The 19,522-nt window shown below is 37.7% G+C and overlaps 1 protein-coding gene and 1 pseudogene across 6 annotated transcripts in view; one reads left to right on the top strand and one right to left on the bottom strand.

Annotated features, from left to right (window-relative positions):
• Positions 1 to 19,522, top strand: part of ATP11C (ATPase phospholipid transporting 11C (ATP11C blood group)) — a 190,550-nt gene that overhangs the window by 34,594 nt on the left and 136,434 nt on the right. The window lies entirely within an intron of this gene.
• On the bottom strand, positions 5,081 to 5,189 carry LOC142866135 (uncharacterized; annotated as a pseudogene).

The raw sequence follows: 19,522 nt of genomic DNA, 5'->3' as shown, positions 1-19,522 counted from the left end.
CCTTGTGATTAAGACAGGCCTTGTATTTCTGTGCTAGAAACTGGGCCTTGTTCTGTGTCTCTTCTATCAATTCTTTGTCTGGATACAATGGTTGGTACCCTAGTTCCTCCACGGGTAGGAACTTGCTTTCCTGTAGCTAAGCCTCTCAGGAACTCAATCTCTGCCTGGACCCAAAGGACTGGTGGGGCCTTTGCTACCCAGTCCTGATGTTGCTGATGTTTAACCACTCATGCCTTTCACCACATTTCCCTGCTGTTAAGTTCTGTCTGATTTTTCCTTGATGAATATCCTGAAGCTCACTGCTCTCCTGTCTGGACTCTTGCTTGTTGCTGCACTATCTTCTTTTCTAATTATGTGCTTGTGTATGTGTGTGAGTGTGTGTGTGTGTGTGTGTGTGTGTGTGTGAGAGAGAGAGAGAGAGAGAGAGAGAGAGAGAGAGAGAGAGAGAGAGAGAGAGAGCGAGCACGTGCGCATGCAAGTGAGAGCACTCATTTCAGTCCTTAGGGAATTTCTGCTAGTCCAGTGGGGTTAGAGAACTAAACAATCACAGTGGCTAGCTAGAGACATGCAGTGGGCAGGATAATGGGTCATTTTCTCTGCATGACTCACGATTGGTTCACAGAGGGGCTCTTTCTGCCACTCCAGTTAACACCAACTTTCTAGTCTACCACTAGCTTTTCAGCTACCCAAAAGGGAGAGAGAGGAAACTCTCCATCTGCCTTCTTCCTTTGCCAATTTCTGACTTGCTCTTTGGAATCATCTTTCTATGTACAAATCTTCATTTGTTCCTCTCATGTTCATAGGCTGCCCATTGTCTTCCTCACAGCCTGATATTTAACTCCTTGGCACAATTTACAAAGCCTTCAAGCTTTCTGATTCATGCCTGCCTCTCCAGTCTTATTACATACTATTTTCCATCCAGCTCTCAGTACCGGTGAATTTTATGCAGTTCCCTGGCTACACCTTGCTACCTGCACTGTACTGTTATTTCATATACCATATACTGTTCTTGCTGCTGGGAGTTATTGTCATTTTTGTCTTCCTGATGAAATCTGGGGCATTGAGAACTTAGAACATGGTGTACAAAAAGGAATAAATCACAGCTCTAGCTTTCTTCTGTTAAGCTATACTTGGGCCTGTCAGCTGCTATTGCACTTTATACACCACCCCTCCTGCCCACCAGAAGATTGAAAGCTACTCCAGACCAGGCTATCTCTATGTCTTTAGCTTAACACAGAGCCTGGCTCAGAGTGGGCAGTCAAATATTTGTTAGATGGATAGGTGAATAAATGAGTAAGTGAGGACAAGTCTTCTGTAGTCTATTTTTCAGTTCAGTTTTCCTTGGAGCTCTAAGAATGGTACTTGAACACCACTGTTTTGACCATAGCTCCCTGCACACCCAGGACCATGCACACTGGCTTATCCTCTGCTCAACACCTGCCTGCAGCTGTCACCAAATAGCCTGCCAAACAGAGAGAAAAGCTCTTCATGGATTTTGGACAACTCTTCACCTTCTCCTGTAGTCATTGTTGCCAAGATAAGCTTCTACTATGTCTTTTCAGAACTCTGATCAAGGGGAAGAAATTTTGCACAAAATGAAAATGTCTCTTCCCTGCTCTTTTAAGTCAGAATGCTTGTAAAGTGAGGAGAATTAGTACTTGAACAGGTTCCTGTCTTATTAGGCAGTCCTTTAAATGTGTTATCTATAGATTCAAGCAATTGGTAAGGACAGTTAGAGCAATTTATTATCTTGTTAGCCTGTTTTGAATAAATACCACATGGAGAAGTTTGGTCCTAAATTATACATTTATCACCTTCTTTCCAGAGCCCCAATTTACACAATTATATCAATCAGCAGTGAAAGACACACAAAACTTTCGTGAACTTTGCCCCCATGTCTTCATGTCCTGTGATCATGGATCTTATATTTACAATCAGAAGTCAGCATTTTCAGTTCTAATTAGTTGTAGATCCCTTGCTAAAATAGTTTGCCATTTCTGAGATGTTTTTAAAGAAATTAACAGTTTTCCCCCCAGGATTATTGAAATATAAAATTCACCCCTTTTAGCCGTGTACAAGTCTGTGAATTTTGACAAAGTTATATAGTTTGTAATTACCACTGAAAAATAATAGAATTTTCTGTCACCCAAAAAGTATCCTCATGTTCCATTGTAGTCAATCCCCTACCTATACTGCCAACCCCTGGCAACCCCTAATTTGGTTTCTGTCCTTATAGTTTTGTCATTTCTAGAATTTCATATAAATGGGATCAAAATACATAGCTAGACTCAAAATATGAAATTCTAGGTGTCTGACTTATTTTACTTAGCATAATGCTTTTGAGAGTCAGCCATGTCATTGCATTTATTCAGTTTGCTGCCTTTCGTTGCTGAGTAGAATTCCACTATGTGATGTACTAAAATTTGTTTATCCTTTCACCAGTAGTTTATGAGCATTTGGATTTTTTTTTCTAGTTTTGGGTGATTATGAATACAGTTGCCATACACATTTGTGTTTAATTTTTTGTGTAGATATATATCTTGTGTTAGGTAAATATGTAAGAGTGAGATGGCTGTATATTTTGATAAGTGTATATTTAACTTTATAAGAAATTGCCAGACTTTTCCAAAGTGATTATACTGTTTTTGATTCCTAACATCTATGTATAAGGTTCCAGTTGCTCCTATCATCTCCAATATTGTTTTGTCTATCTTTTAAAATTTTAGCCATTCTAGTATGTGGATAATGATATCTCATTGTAATTTTATTCTGCATTTTCTCTAATGACTGATGATTTTGAGCAAGTATCTGTTAACATCGTTTTGATTGGGTAGGGTTTTTTTTATTATACAGTTTTGAGAGTTCTTTATATATTCTGGTTATTGATTGGTTGTCAGATATGTGTTTTGCAAATGTATTTCCCAGTTTGTGGTTGTCTTTTTGTTTTTTTAATAGTATCTTTCAAAGAGCAAACATTTTAATTTTTGATGAAATTCTATTTTTCCAATTTTTTCTTTTATGGTTCATGATTTCTCTGTCCTATCTGAGAAATAATTGCCTGACTCAGGATCTTGAAGATTTACTTCTATTTTTTTCTAGAAGTTTTACAGCCTTAGGGTTTACATTTCAGTCTATGATCCATTTTAAGTTGACTTTCATATGTAGTGCAAGATATGGGTTGAGGTTAAATGTTTTGAATAAATATGTCTAATTGTTCCATCATCATTTGTTGAAAAGACTAAAAGACTATCCTTTGTCTATTTGATTAGATTGGCATCATTGTCAAAAATTAATTGACCATGGATGTGTGGATTAATTTATGGAGTCTTTATTTTGTTCCATTGATATGTGTGTTATCCTTTTGCCAATACTGTGTTGTCTTGAATATTATTGCTTATAGTAAGTCTTAAAATTAGTGTGAATATTCCAACTTTATTTTTCTTCTTCAGAATTGCTTTGGTTATCCTAGATTATTTGTTTTTTCACATAAATTTTAGAATCACCTTGTGAATTTCTGGAAAAGGAAATCTTTGGGGATTTTATTTGGGGTGAATTAAAATCTATAGATCAATTTGCTGAAGAATTGCAATATTGATGATATTGATTCCTCTGTTCTATGAACACAGTATATCCCTCCAATTAGGCCTTCTTTGATTTCTCTCACCAGTGTTTTTTTATACTTTTCAACATATAAATCTTACAGTACTTTGGTAGCCCTGAGTATTGTGTGTTACTTGGTACTATTGCAAATGGTGCTTTTAAAAATTTTATTTCTCAGTTGTTCACTGCTGTATATAAAAATACAACCAATTTTTGTATATTGATCTTATATTTTCCAACTTTGCTAAAGGCACTATTTAATCTAGTAGTTTTTTTGTAGTACCTTTTGAATTTTCTCCATAGATAATCATGTTTTCTGTGAATACAGATGGTTTATTTTTCCTCTCCAATTTGTATGCATCTTCATTTTTTTTTTTTTTTTTTTTTTTTTTGAGACAGAGTCTCACTCTGTTGCCTGGGGTAGAGTGTCCTGGCATCAGCCTAGCTCACAGCAACCTCAAACTCCTGGGCTCAAGCAATCCTTCTGCTCAGCCTCCCGAGTAGCTGGGACTACAGGCATACACCACCATGCCTTGCTAATTTTTTATATATATTTTTAGTTGTCCAATTAATTTCTTTCTATTTTTAGTAGAGACGGGGTCTCACTCTTCCTCAGGTTGGTTTTGAACTCCTGACCTTGAGCGATCCTCCTGCCTCGGATTCCCAGAGTGCTAAGATTACAGGCGTGAGCCACCACATCTTCATTTCTTTTTGTGCCTTATTGCATTAGTTAGGACTTCTACCCAGTAAGATGTTGTTGAATAGGAATGGTAAGAGTGGATTCCTTGCCTTGTTCCTGATCATTTAGTCTGTTACCATTAAGTATGAGTTAGCTATAGATTTTTCATAGGTGCCCTTTTTCAGGCCAAGGAAGTTTCCTTCTATTTCTAGTTAACTGAGTTTTTTTTGTTGTTGTTGTTGTTGTTTTTTTTTAAATCATGAATGGCTGCTGAAAGAATGTCACAGTTTTTCTGCATCTATAGAAATATTCATACAGAGTTTCTTCCTTAGGCTGCTGGTACTGTGAATGGCATTGTGTTTGATTTATGAATGCTGAACCAATCTTGCAATCCTAGGCTAAATCCCATGTAGTCATTATATATTATTCTATTATATTTTATGGCTAGAAATCATGGAGGGATGACATAAAGTAGGTGGCAATTCCTTAACCATATGTATTTTTTTTTTTTTTTGAGACAGAGTCTCGCTTTCTTGCCTAGGCTAGTGTGAGTGCCGTGGCGTCAGCCTAGCTCACAGCAACCTCAAACTCCTGGGCTCAAGCAATCCTACTGCCTCAGCCTCCCAAGTTGCTGGGACTACAGGCACGAGCCACCATGCCCGGCTAATTTTTTATATATATATATTAGTTGGCCAATTGATTTCTTTCTATTTTTATAGTAGAGACGGGGTCTCGCTCAGGCTGGTTTTGAACTCCTGACCTTGAGCAATCCGCCCGCCTCGGCCTCCCAGAGTGCTAGGATTACAAGCGTGAGCCACCGCGCCCGGCCCATATGTATGTTTTATAGATCATAGAACTTATTTCATCCTACTTAAGGGAAGTGCTAGCTTTCTTGCTTGCCACATAATACAGGTGGTATGTTTTTGCTTCATCTTCATTGGTCTTTAGGCTATCAAAAGAGGGCAGGGGAAAAGTGACAAAAATAGTGAGTGCGTACTAGGCAGTGTCTATGTTTATCTCATTTAATGTTACTTAATAGGAAAATGAGTTCTATCAAATAATTTTTATCACACAAGTCTTGCAGGTGGTAAATGGCAGGCTCAAAACTTAAGTGCAGGTGTTTGGGGGCAAAACCGATTATCAGCCCACTACATAGTATTAACCTCTCTCCGGAAGTGAGTTGGTGCTCACTTTTAAGTGTTGTGAGTGAAAGAGAGAGGGAAGGAGTGAGGGAGGAAAGGCAGGAAGGAAGGAAGAACAGGGATTGGGAGGATGGGGGAGAGATAGACAGATTAGGAAAGAGAGAAATGCTCTCCCACCTTCCTCATTGCCATCTAAAAATCTGGGTTTTTAGATATCTTGGTTTGGATCTTAGCTCTGACATTAACTTGATTTGTGACACATTTGTCTCAGCCTCATTTAAAAAAAATCAAAATGTAAAATATTAACATTGAGTTTTTATGAGGAATACAGATAGTTATATATTACTAAAATGTCTTAACAAATAGAATATGCTCAATAGGAGTGGTGTCCATTACTATCACTGTTATTGATTCCTACCATTAAATTTTTTTTGTAACTGAAAGTAATCAATTCGGTTTTGGAAGATACCAAATGGGGCTTAGAGTGATTTCTGTAGTTGTTTGTTTAGTTCTTTTGCCAAAATAGCCTAGAGAAATTTCCTTTTTATAAAAAATGGATTTAGTTTCTTCCACTTTTTACCCCTCTTCTTACCCAGTCAAAACAACACCAATGTATTTACTAAATAAATTTGCAAATTTGAAAGATTTTTAAAATTACTGCCGAATGCTTTGGCCTTTCCTACTGGTCTGGGAGTGGTTATCTGAGCCCGGAGTACTGGAGATGCCATTTTTATTTTACATGGGCAACCAACCATTGATAGTTAACTTTAGTCCACTACATAGTATTACATAGCCCATCTAGATCTGACAGTTTATGGCTCATGAGACTTTTCTTTAAGGGACACGAGCCAACCAGGCTATCTGGATATAATGATTGCTTTTTCCAGTAAGGTTATCTTGGTTATTACTAGTAGGGCTCAAGACCTTCTGTGTGTTTTATTAGTCAAGTCAGGGAGGTAGGAATGAGAAAAAAGGCTGAGCATGAGAAAAGGCATCAGGCTATTATCAAATGACTCTTCAGTGTCCCAGATCTTAGGAGGGCTGTTGGCTCCAGCTCCACTAATCCATAGCCTTCTGGGAATTGATTCCCATGACTATTTTATTTCATAACAGTACCCTTCCAACCAAGAGTACTGCTTGACACATGAAAATAAAGGCAAAATAATTGTATTTTGAGAATTTGGGGATATTACACCATCCCTTAATGTTGTTGAAAATCAGAATCAGTAATCAATGGTCTTTATTTTGAATATACTCCTTCTAGCCCTGAAGTCCTTAAGTATAAATGTTAAGTTTAAGAGTTCAAATGCGTCAAGGTACATATTCTTAGCCAAAAAAGAAAAAGAAAAAGAAAAAAAAAAAAAAAAGAGTTCAAATGCGAACTCTGTGGTTAATAATAACCTTATTTAGCAACGTGATGTCACAATGAATGCAATAAATAACTTAGGTTTATCATATTTGTTCAGAAATCCAGGACATGTTTGTGTTAGGATATTTAGATTTTGATCTCTTTGATTTGTTTATTTTCCCAAGTTATATATTCAGTTTGTAAAATTTATGTTTTCAAATCATATCGGCCACATCTTACTTAATTTTCACCTTACTTTGTACATCAGCTTAGGGTAGGTCTTATTTCTACTTTATAATGAGAAAAATAGACGCTAGGGCTATGTTTTCCCAAAGATCACCGTTGGACTTTGGGTCAGTATCCAGAATCTGATTCTGATTTTTGTCCAGTGCTCTTTGGATAAGACCTTTGTGCCTTGAGCCTGATCTAGCTTTCTAAACTTCATTGATGTGGTAAACATTCAAAAACTGTCTAATGGCTACTTTTGTCCCCACAACTAGGATCAACAAATGTGATTTGATGCCCATCTTCAAAGGAGTTTATGAAATAACTAGTTGGCGAAAGACAAAATTTTGGGAGTAATTTTTCCACCCTTCATTTATTGTACATTTCTTTCTAGACTGGCTGGACAGAACATTTCAGTGTCCGAGCAGGACTGCTCAAAGGCTGGTCAGTTTTGGTTGGCTTTTGGGTAGCTTTTACTAAAGCGTTAGGCACTGAGGTGAAGCCCAACCTTGTAGATTTAGTGGAGCCTTTTGAGGAGCTACTTTGTGTTGAACATTATTCAAAGCATTATAGAAAGATAGAGATTAAAATGAAACAAACAAAAGATATGATTCCATTCCTTAGGACCTGACAAGCTAGCATATAAGATGGAAGCATACATAAAGGTGCTTCTAATTTCTGTTTCATCCATTCCATCCTTCCTTCATTCTGCCAGCAAAACAATTTTGTTTTGAAAACATATGCCCTTTCCCTGCTTAAAATTTTCTTTTGACTCCCTATTTCTCATAGGACCAAGTTGGAGTTTCTTATTAGGACCTACAAGGCCTTCTGTGATTTGGCCTAGCTTCTTCTTTCTCTATATCCATACCTCTGCAGCATGATCCAGGCATATACCATGCCTTGGGGTGCTCAGTGCTTGTCATGATTTTTCATACCTCTAGGTGTCTATTTCTGCTGATCTCTCTGTCTAGAATGCTGCATTAGTCTGGATCTTCTGAAAAACACTCAGGATTAAACCTGCAAGGGTTTACTAGGCAAGAATGCCTGTGGAAGAGACAATGGTGAGGGGGCTGGGAAGCGTTGGAGTGCCATCAGTTCATGATGCAAGTCTGACCCCTAGTGAAGGGGAGAGGGAGAACTGGTTAGGCAGAAGCTTTCTAGACTGATATGCAGTCTGAGAAAGGTTCAGAATAGCTACTGGGGAGTCCAAATTAGCAACAGTCTGCCTCTATATCCCTGCTGTACTCAGTCATTGGCTGGGAGCACCACTTTGGAGATGTGACTTCAGCACAAACGCTAGCATGAATTTCTGAGACAGATGGGGTCCTCCTTGTAGTTGTAGTGATGCTCCTTTTAGTTAGAGGCCCTTGAGTTGCCTCCTTGGCCTTCTCTTGGCTGCTATAAATGCCTTTTCCCTTCTGTTTAATTTCTCCTACTCATCCTTTAAGGGCCAGCTATAAATGTTTCTTCTTCCAGAATACTTTTCGTTGAAGGATTGATCTCACTACCTATAACGATTATATCCTAATCTTTGTCAAATTCTTAATACATTTATTTGATTTGTACCCCTCCCACCTATTTTAGGACCAAACATCTAGTAAGTGCTCAGGAAATATTTATCAAATGAATGCATTGGTACGACTTGGACAGGCAGACCTAGGGAGAAGATAGTTAGTTGACGCAGAGTGAACTGCTTAAGCAAAGCTATAGAAGGAGAAGAATGAAGGTTATGCTCTGTAGTTAATAAATGTCTTTTTTTTTCCCAAATAAGTATATCTTGCCCCAAAACTGTCATTTTAGAGAAAGTATATTATGATGCAAAACAGTGGGGGGAAGGAGTTGTCTTCTTGGCAGTTGAAATGATTCATATTTAAGAACTTTGTTAAGAACAATGTTTTGAGTATTTCCTGAGAGGAAACAGAGTTGATGGAAATGGAATTTTACTGCTGCTAGGAAAAGTGCGATTAAGATCAAATTTCATACGATAACTACTACCAGAATAGAAATTTCCATAGAGCAAAGAGATTTCAAAGTCCCAGCTAATGGCTCATGTATATTTAGTATTCAGTGCAGCTGAATTGTAATTCTGTAATGGAATTTGACCAATTTTGACAATTTAGTTTGTAATGTATGAATTAGTGGAGGCCCATTCATCTTGACGTTTGCTTACTCTGCCAGATTTTGGTCATATTTTTGATAGAAAGAGGGAGCTGGCTGGGATCCCAAATCTCAGCATCATTACTAGCTGCCTACCACTGCCACATGTTGCCAGAGGAGATAAACATGCTGAGGATAAGACCTGAAAAAAACCACTCTGCTAGCAACTAGAGATTTTTCCTATGAAACATTCTACTCTGGTGGCCTAGGTTGGAACAAGTATGAGGCAGGTACCCCTTTTAGCCCAAGCTCTACTCTTGCCCTATGCAGTCTCCCTCATGTCTTGTTTCCCCAGAGTTACCACTTGAAGGCATGCAAGTTTCCTCATTTGTAATGTGGGGACAAATAATGGTACCTATCTCATGGGCTTGCTATGAGGATTCAATCAGATAATGCATGCTAAGGTCTTAGACTGTGCCTGGCATTAAGTGTTCAATAAATGGTAGCTAGATTTTATTATTATGCAATAGAAGCAGGGGTCTGAGGGTAAAATCTTAATATTTCAGTCAGTTGTTCATGCATTTATTGAGTGTCTGTTCTGTGATAATGCTGCATGGGACTCTAATGACCTGGGCTGCTATGGCCCATACTGTAATCTAACACACACAATTGCTGATACCCATGTCTTCTCTCAAGTGAGGACAGTTCATTTTGACTTGTAGAAAATCAAAATTGCTTGCTTTTCCACTATGCTCTAACCAGTAGTCTGGTATGGGATACTTTTTCTTCTGTTTCTCATTGACCCATCTTTCCCACCTTCAAATTTCTATTATAATTCTCCTTTAGGTTACATATAGCTAACTTAAGAAAGTTTCAGATGAGAAAATAAGATGAGCATATGAAGCATCCGAACTTCCAATGATTTTTGCTGATCAAATTGGGAAACTGACACAATAGTTCTTGCCATCGATATTTTCTTCTTTTTAGTGGACTAGTTCACTTGGGATATTTATCCCCTTTACTTCTGTCTTTTACTACTAACACATCTCTTTTCACCATCTTCCTTTCTTTTTGAAGTCTTGCCCTATTACATCGAAAACTACTCCCTTCTCACTTTTTTTTTTTTTTTTTTTTTTTTGAGACAGGGTCTTACTCTGTTGCCCCAGCTAGAATTCCATGGCCTCATCTTAGCTCACAGCAACCTCAAACTCCTGGGCTCAAGCGATCCTCCTGCCTCAGCCTCCTGAGTAGCTGGGACTATAGGCATGCGCCACCATGCCTGGCTAATTATTTTTATACATTTTAGCTGTCCAAATAATTTCTATTTTTAGTAGAGATGGGGTCTCGCTCCTGCTCAGGCTGGTTCCCAATTCCTAAGCTCAAGGAATCTGCCCACCTTGGCCTCCCAGAGTTGTAGGATTACAGGTGTGAGCCACCACGCCTGCCCCCTCCTCCCTTTTCTATCTTATTTGAAAGCCAAAATCATGAATTGAATTGTAACTGATAAGAAATAGAATATTACTATTGGTAGATATGTACCAACGCAAAGGAAAGCCATATATTAAAATAATAAAGGGGAAAGTAGTATTTGAATTTCCAAAGGCATCTAAAATCTGAAATATCCTCTGTATCTTTTTCTCTAAGCCTTCTACTACTGGAGCCCTCTGAAAGTTTCTGGCATAAACTTTGAAGATGTTTCTCAAATATGTTTTTCCCCCTTCTCAACTCCTACTGTCCTTGTCCTGGGCCTGGCTCTCATCATCTTCCATCTTGAGGCAATACCTTCTTTCCTCATCTTTTAGTTACCTCTCTGGCCCCTACTACTTACACAGTGTCACACGATGGTGGGTTTTTTTTTTTTTAGCTTATATATTGTAAAATGAAACAAGGATTCAAAAAAAAAATCAAACCAATGTGTACCTTAATACAGTATTACAAGGCAAACATACTTGAAATCACTATCCAGATCAAGAAATACAACTTTTGTCAGCCACCCCAGAAATCCTTTTAGGTGCCCTATGCCAATCAAGAACCTTTCCTCCTTCCTGAAATAACATTGTCCTGACTTTTAAACTAGTTATTTCCTTGCACTTCTTTATTTAGAGGATGCTTTTTAAAAACATCAGCCTTGCCATATCTGGTTATCTTTATGCCAAAGCCTAGGGATATAAAAATTCCCTAACAAGTTTTAGTTACTTGACAAATAAAGATTGTATATAGTCAAAGTATACGATATAATAATTTTATATACATAAACATTGTGTAATGATTATCACAATCAAATTAATTAATGAATCCATCACAACCCATGCTGTACGTTAGAGCCCCAGAACTTGTTCATCTTATATTTGAAAATTTGTACTCTTTAATCAACATTTCTCTATCCTGCCTCCCTAGCCCTTGGCAACCTCTATTTTTGTTTCTAGGAGTTCAAGTTTTTTAGATTCCAAGTATAAGTGAGATCATATAGTATTTGCCTTTCTGTGTCTGGTTTATTTTACTTAGCATAATGTCCTCCACATCAATCTATAGCAAGATTTCCCTGTAAGGCTGAATAATATTCCATTATGTGTATATATGCACACACCACATTCTTTATTCATTTATCTGTTAGCAGATACTTAGGTTGTACCATATCTTGGCTATTGTGAATAATTCTTTTTTTTTTTTTTTTTTTGAGACAGAGTCTCACTCTGTTGTCCAGGCTAGAGTGCCATGGCCTCAGCCTAGCTCACAGCAACCTCAAACTCCTGGGCTGAACCAATCCTTCTGCCTCAGCCTCCCGAGTAGCTGGGACTGCAGGCCTGCACCACCATGCCCGGCTAATTTTTGTATATATATTTTTAGCTGTCCAAGTAATTTCTATTTTTAGTAAAGAAGGGGTCTTGCTCTTGCTCAGGCTGGTTCCCCAACTCCTGAACTCAAGCAATCCGCCTGCCTCGCCCTCCAAGAGTGGTAGGATTATAGGTGTTGAGCCACCAGGGCTGGCCTATTGTGAATAATTCTGCAATGAATATGGTGGTGCAGGTATCCCTTTGAAATTCTGATTTCATTTCCTTTCTCACCTGTCCTCGCAGGTTTTCTCAGGCCTGCCTTTATAGTTCCCTTTCTATGATTTCTTCTCCTCTCCCCAGTACCTTCATCTTTGGCCAGACTGTTTTATTCACATGCTGCCCTATACCTTACATGCCTCTGGGTGTTTTCCAAATAGCTCCAGGCGTTGGCTACTGTTGTTCCTTCTTTTTGGAGTTGCTGCTCTTCCCATTCACCAGTGAAATTCTAGCCCCAATCAAATGTTATTTCTTCTGTGATATGCTGGCCTTCATGTCCCTTTCCTGACATATCTGGGTTGGAATAAGTTCCTCCCTTCTCTGTGCTCTGTATCTATTACAGCATTTTACACATGCTTCTATTATTAACATTTCCTGTAATTTCTGGTACCTGATAGATTGTTTGAAGGTACTCAATAAATGTTTGTTCAATGAATGAATCTGTGAAATCCATTTTTAAAGCTCTTTCATGGTGTCAAATTTTTTTAGAATTGACATAGAAATCTATTTGATCATACAATCAAGCTTTTTCTTCAGTATTCCTATTTCACACAAAGTAAAAACATGTTAATTTTATTTTCCTTCAATAACTGATATTACCAATATTTGGTTTTATTATCCTTTCTTTGTAAATATTTTCTATTTTGACTATATTATTGCTAAAATAGGCCTTTGTGGGCTTTTCTGGCTACCTATGCAGCATTTTTATTCTTTCAATAATAAGAACTAATAATTATTAAGTACCAACTATATGCCAGGTACTATGCTAACCCCTGTCTGTGCATTATTTACTGACTAGTCATGATAATCTTTTATTATTATTATTTATTTTTTTTTTGAGACAGAGTCTCACTTTGTTGTCCAGGCTAGAGTGAGTGCCGTGGCATCAGCCTAGCTCACAGCAACCTCAAACTCCTGGGCTCGAGTGATCCTTCTGCCTCAGCCTCCCGAGTAGCTGGGACTACAGGCATGCGCCACCATGCCCGGCTAATTTTTTTTTTATATATATATATCAGTTGGCCAATTGATTTCTTTCTATTTATAGTAGAGACGGGGTCTCGCTCTTGCTCAGGCTGGTTTTGAACTCCTGACCTTGAGCAATCCGCCCGCCTCGGCCTCCCAAGAGCTAGGATTACAGGCGTGAGCCACAGCGCCCGGCCTTATTATTTTTATTTTATAGGTCAAAAAGTTAAATTTAGAGAAGTTAAACAATTTAAAGTTATTAGCTAAAAGGGGTAAATTTAGGATACAAATCTAGGCATCTGACTATAAATATAAAACTGATGCTTTTTTCCTATCACTGTTACCTCTTATTAAGAAAGATAATAGTTCTCAGTAGCAAACAGTAGAATTTTGCAAGGCTTCTATGGAGCATGATCCATTTGTAGAAGTATGCTACCCATTGCCTCACTGGACTCTAGTCAGTTGTTTAATGCCTTCTATTCCTCCTTCCCTAAATTGCTTCTGTGCAAGGCCCTGTACAGATGTACTGATATTAGGTGTGTATATCTTGTGTTGAATGGGTGGCAGCTTGGTTAATGACTCTTTGTGAGCCACAAATAGGGAGGTTACTCTTGTATTGGTATGTCTCTTCTCAGCCACACATGTATTATTTAGCTGATGGCTCCTGCCTTAGGGGTTGTTATCACCACAAATGATGTCCTTTGTTCCTGGCAAGGTGACAAATGATATCTTTTAAAATAATATTGATCATTAACATTAATTATTATCTCTTAACTTTCCTTTGAGGTGCTAAGAAGAAATCCATGTATGAACATTTAAAGAAGCAATTAAGTGAAAGAACACCAGTACAGGGATGGTCCAATAGTTGGTATCACACACAGGCCATGGGACTTACAGAAACTAAGAGCAAGGACCCTGGAGGAATTGGCTTAGCCTCACCCATTTGGGAGAATCACTCATGGTCATTGGTAGGCCGGCAAACATATGAAGTCTAGTCTCACATGTGTGTATATGGCAGTGTCTATGTTTGTCCTGTTTCTCTTATTAGTGTGTCAGCTTCTCCATGGTAGAACTGTAGTCTTTTTTTGGTTGAACCCTGTGCCCCTTAGTACTGTCCAGTCCTGCATATGGCATTGCTTACCTGCTAGTGTTTCTTGTCTATTTTAAAGAATTCTCTTAGTACATTTTGATTTTTAAAGTCAGCTTTCTACTTAAGGAAATTTCAGGTTTATCTAGAATTTTTGGTTGTGTAAAATTTTATTGCATATAGTTATTTCTTAGAACTAACAAGAACAGCAGCAGCAGCTAACATTTTTTGTTCCCCTAGCAAATGCTAGGTGCTGTTTAAAGTACTTTACATACTGTTACCTCCTAGAGTCCTCTCAAAAATCCTTTGAGGTGGGTACTATTATTATCCTTGCTTTCTAGTTCAGGATGCAAATAGTTATTACTTACAGCTTAGAATATTAACTTCTAGTCCAGGATGCAAATAGCTATTACTTACAACTTAGAATATTTCTTGTCAGAAAGAAATTTGTTAGGTGGATGTGGCGACATGTGCCTGTAGTCCCAGGTATTTGGGAGGTTGAGGCAAAAGCATCCCTTGAATCCAAAAGTTCAAGACTGCAGTGCACCGTGATTGTGCTTGTGAATAAATAGCCAGTGCATTCCAGTCTGGGCAACATAGGGAGACCCTGTCTCAAAAAAAAAAAAAATTGTTGTATTAGGATTTGAACCAAACTGCCTCAGGTTTGGAACGGGTACTTGAAAACAGTAGTGTGGCCTTGGAAGGTGCCTCTGGAGATGATGATTGTTTCCTTTTTTCTTATTCTTTTTTTTTTTTTTTTTTTTTTTTTTTTGAGCCAGAGTCTTGCTTTGTTGCCCAGGCTATAGTGAGTGCCATGGTGTCAGCCTAGCTCACAGCAACCTCAAACTCTTGGGCTCAGGCAATCCTGCTGCATCAGCCTCCCGAGTAGCTGGAACTACAGTCACACGCCACACCCGGCTAATTTTTTCTATATATATTAGTTGTCCAATTAATTTCTTTCTATTTATAGTAGAGACGGGGTCTCGCTCTTGCTCAGGCTGGTTTCGAACTCCTGACCTTGAGCAACCCGCCTGCCTCGGCCTCCCAGAGTGCTAGGACTACAGGCGTGAGCCACCGCGCCCGGCCTGATTGTTTCTAAGATCAGTTATATGTAACCATTTTGGGGAAAAAACATACCATTTTTGTTGCTATTCTTTGTTAGTGAAGTGGCTGTGGCATTTTCTTTCAGTTGGCACTTTATCAGTAACTTTTCCAGTAAGTATATTTGGAGGTGGCAGGAATGAGGTTCAAGGCTATAGTTGTTGCTGTTATTTCTTTTCCCAGACTACCCTACTTTCTGTTATAGTCTAAGCCAGGGGTCCTCAAACTTTTTAAACAGGGGGCCAGCCCCTCAGACCATTGGAGGGCTGGACTGTAGTTTAAAAAGACTATGAACAAATTCCTATGCACACTGCACATATCTTATTTTGAAGTAAAAAAACAAACAGGCAAAAACACCCGCATGTGGCCTGCTGGCCATAATTTGAGGACGACTGGTCTAAGCACTATAGAAGGATTTAGTGAATGATGGTCAGTGTTTGGTTCTCTTGTTAGTTCCTGATACTGCAGATGAAATAATGTGTTTTCTTGTCAGGTAAAATATATAAGGCTGCTGCTCAACTTGACAGGTGGTAGAATGAGCTAGAAATGCTTCTCAAAGAAAAACATTTCAGAGACAACTTGGGACTTTTCCTTTTTCATTTCCGGAACTTGTCCTCTTGTGCCCTGAAAAAATCTACACTTACCCAAGGGCCAGGATGCTGTCCGGGTCAATATGCTAGCATTGTTGTTATTGTTCTCCAAAGAAAACCTAGATTGGTATCCTGATTATATACTAGGGAAGGTTCTGCAAAGGTGCTTTGCTTTTTCTTGCCTAAAGAGCATGAGAAGATCAATAACTACTAAGTCTTTAGTGGCCAGATGAGAAATCAAGTAGATCGTAGAAATAGGTATTATAATACCTAAATTTGTGCAATTTTATTCTGAGAATATGACATTTGATCTAATTTTCTCTTTCCACAATGGAATCAAATGAATGGATAATGAAAAGTGGTGTGATGGGAGAGGATTGAGTCTTAAATTTGTCTGGTATGCTCTTCCATCAAGGATTGAGACTGGGGGGAAAAGGTGGGAAGGAAAAGGAAGAAAATTTAAATTAGATAAGACATTTGGCTGGTCATGAAAATAGATGTCAAGATCCATGCACTATCTGCTAGTAAAGTTAATCAAAATGAGAGAAATCCAGGAAGCCTCACTATAAAACAGATCTTTTTCATTTTTCTTTTCCTCTCTTCTCTTCCTCTCAGGTTCTCCTCATTGTGTCTGCAGCCAGGTATGGCTGGGAGTCCCACACCTTACCCCCAGAGATTTGGATTCACTAGCTTTGGCTTTGGGGCACAGAGCTCTGGATTTTGAACAAGTTCCCTGAGGATTGTCTTGCAGCACTTCCCAGAAGCAACCTTTGAGAAAGCCTGAATTCAAACTAGGGCCCACATATCCCTATAAACGGTCAGCCATGATGTAGAACACCTGGGATCAGCATTGAGTATTGGCATACAGCCATACACATCAACCTTTCCTCTTATACCTTTGCCAAAATGAGAACAAATGCACTTCTCTTTAGTTTGGGGAAAAGCGACTTTTCATACCCATATGGTTGCTAATAATAGCTAAGGTTTATTGAGTGCTTTTAATATTCTAGTTCCTATAACGTACTTTGTATAGGTATTATCTCACTGAATCATTAGAGAAACCTGGTTATTTTTGGTATTTTACAGATGAGGAAAATGAGACTCAGAGAGGTTAAATCACTTGTGCAAGTCACTTAGCTACTTTAGGAGGAGAACAGGAAGTTTATCCTGATAATCTAATCTGTACTATTTTTGTTCTTCATGGACCTCAGGGGCAAGGAATTGGAATCATCATAATCCTTGGTTCAAGACTTGATGGTTGCACTCTAATTGCTACATTGCAGTATCTTTGGAGCCAATCAAGTTTTTAAAAAATGTTTTAGGAACAAGTCAATATACTTTAAAAAAATTATTTGTAATCGTAAAATACACATAACAAAATTTACCATCTTAACTATTTTTAAGTGTACAGTTCTGTGGCATTAATTGCATTCACACTGTTATACAACCCACCCTCCATCTCTGTTACTCTTTTCATCTTGCAAAACAAACTCTAAACTAGTTAAGCAATTACTCCCCATTTCCCTCTCTTTCCATCCCCTGGCAACCACTATTCTACTTTCTGTCTCTATAATGGAGCCAGTCAACTTTTATGTTAAGAGTATAATTATTCTCCACAGCCAACAGCTTTCAATTGAATTTTTAGATTAAAAAAATTACACATCAAATCAGGGCTTACAAACATATACTCAGTGTTGAAACAAGAAGCCATAGACATATTAAATAGAATTTGTAGTATGCCTTTAAAAATGTACAATTATATCTCTTAAAGCACTTGAGGTCTGCTCCACTGTGTAAAACAACTAGATTTATATTTGACAACTTATACATAAGAGAGCTGCATTGAAAGGAAAAGCAAACTCTATTGCTGGGTGATTCTTTTACTGTTTTTTTTTTTTTTTGAGACAGAGTCTCACTTGTTGCCCAGGCTAGAGTGAGTGCTGTGGCGTCAGCCTAGCTCACAGCAACCTCAAACTCCTGGGCTCAAGCAATCCTTCTGCCTCAGCCTCCCAAGTAGCTGGGACTACAGGCATGCGGCACCATGCCCAGCTAATTTTATATATATATATTAGTTGGCCAATTAATTTCTTTCTATTTATAGTAGAGATGGGGTCTTGCTCTTGCTCAGGCTGGTTTCGAACTCCTGACCTCGAGCAATCCGCCTGCCTCAGCCTCCCAGAGTGCTAGGATTACAGGCGTGAGCCACCTCGCCTGGCTCTTTTACTCTTTTGAGAGCAGTTTCTTTGGAAAATAAATACATTTCTGGTCACATGAATTAATGCAAATTGCTGCATCAGGCTAAAAATTCATTATACTCAGTAATTTTAAATAAGGAAATCATATATTTTGGGATGCTTTGGACACAGCAAAGCATTATATGCTAAAAGTGCTGATTATGAAAGCTGAAGCCCCACTTTTCCCTCCTGTCAGTTTTTTTTTAAAGTGAATCATCCTCAGGCTACTAATATTAATACTTTGAAAACTCACTTGTGTGGTTACACAGGTATAATTGTTTCATTTTAAGCTTTTAAAGATACAACCTCCTCTTTCTTGTCTTTCTGGGAAAATCTTAAACCCAGAAGTTTCTTTTGCTAACTTTGTTCTACACAGGTAATTAGATGAAAGTTAAGTGTGATGTAGGCAATTTCAGATGCTGTTGTTATTCTGAAAGTTACTATGGTCAAAATCCAGTTTTTAGCTATTTAAAGGTAGCAGTCCTGTGTTTGAATTCCTTAAGTTGTCTTTAAAATATTCTAGTTGTGTCAGCCAAACAGAGACTGAAGTGTACTTTATAATAACTTAAAATTTGAATCAGTTTTTATCTAATCATAAAATCAATGGAAGTGATTTTTTTTTCCATTCAGAGTCAGTCTCTGTTTCCCTCTGACTCTTTCATTTTCATTTTATGTAACTAGGATAGATATGACTAAAAAAACTTCTACAGGTAGTCATCAGGATATTTTTGAAATTGAAAAATATTGTATGTGGTTAGAAATTTTAAAACTACAGAAGGTATAGAAAAGTTTACCTCCCTGCATTATTCATAGCCCTATTCCCCAGAGGTAACTACTATTCAATTTCTTGTTTAGGCTTTCAGATAGTTTTTATGTCTAAGCATGCACACACATCACACACACTCATACATATGTCTTTTTTATAAATGATATAAATTATACAATGCATAATACTCTTTAATTTTTAAATTAATATATATTACAGACGATTTCATATTGGTACTTACAGAGCTCCTCATATATTTTAACAGTAACACAGTAGTCCATTGTTTGGATATTCCTTAGTTAACTTAAACAGTCTTCTCCTGATAGACATTTGTATTATTTAGTTTAGGTTTTTTTAAACTATTATAAATAATGTTGTTTACCAAACATCCTTCAACATTTTTGTTTACTCTTGTTTGTAGAATCACAGGTTAATTTTTAAAAAGAATATTTGGAGTAATGATATTATTGCAAGTGTATAAATTTAGCTGTTTGATAATTAATAATTTTGAAATAAAGCCAGGTTTAAAAGAACCTCTGGAACAATAAAAATGAAAACCATTATTACATACTTGAACATAGTTATCTAAAACTGTGTGTACATATTATTCTGAATACTATAGCTATCATTTAATGATCAC

Source organism: Microcebus murinus, chromosome X (genome assembly GCF_040939455.1).
Source record: "Microcebus murinus isolate Inina chromosome X, M.murinus_Inina_mat1.0, whole genome shotgun sequence".
NCBI classification, from domain to species: domain Eukaryota; kingdom Metazoa; phylum Chordata; class Mammalia; order Primates; family Cheirogaleidae; genus Microcebus; species Microcebus murinus.
Note: the sequence above shows the minus strand (reverse complement) of the source record. Positions and strands in the feature narration are given on the sequence as shown.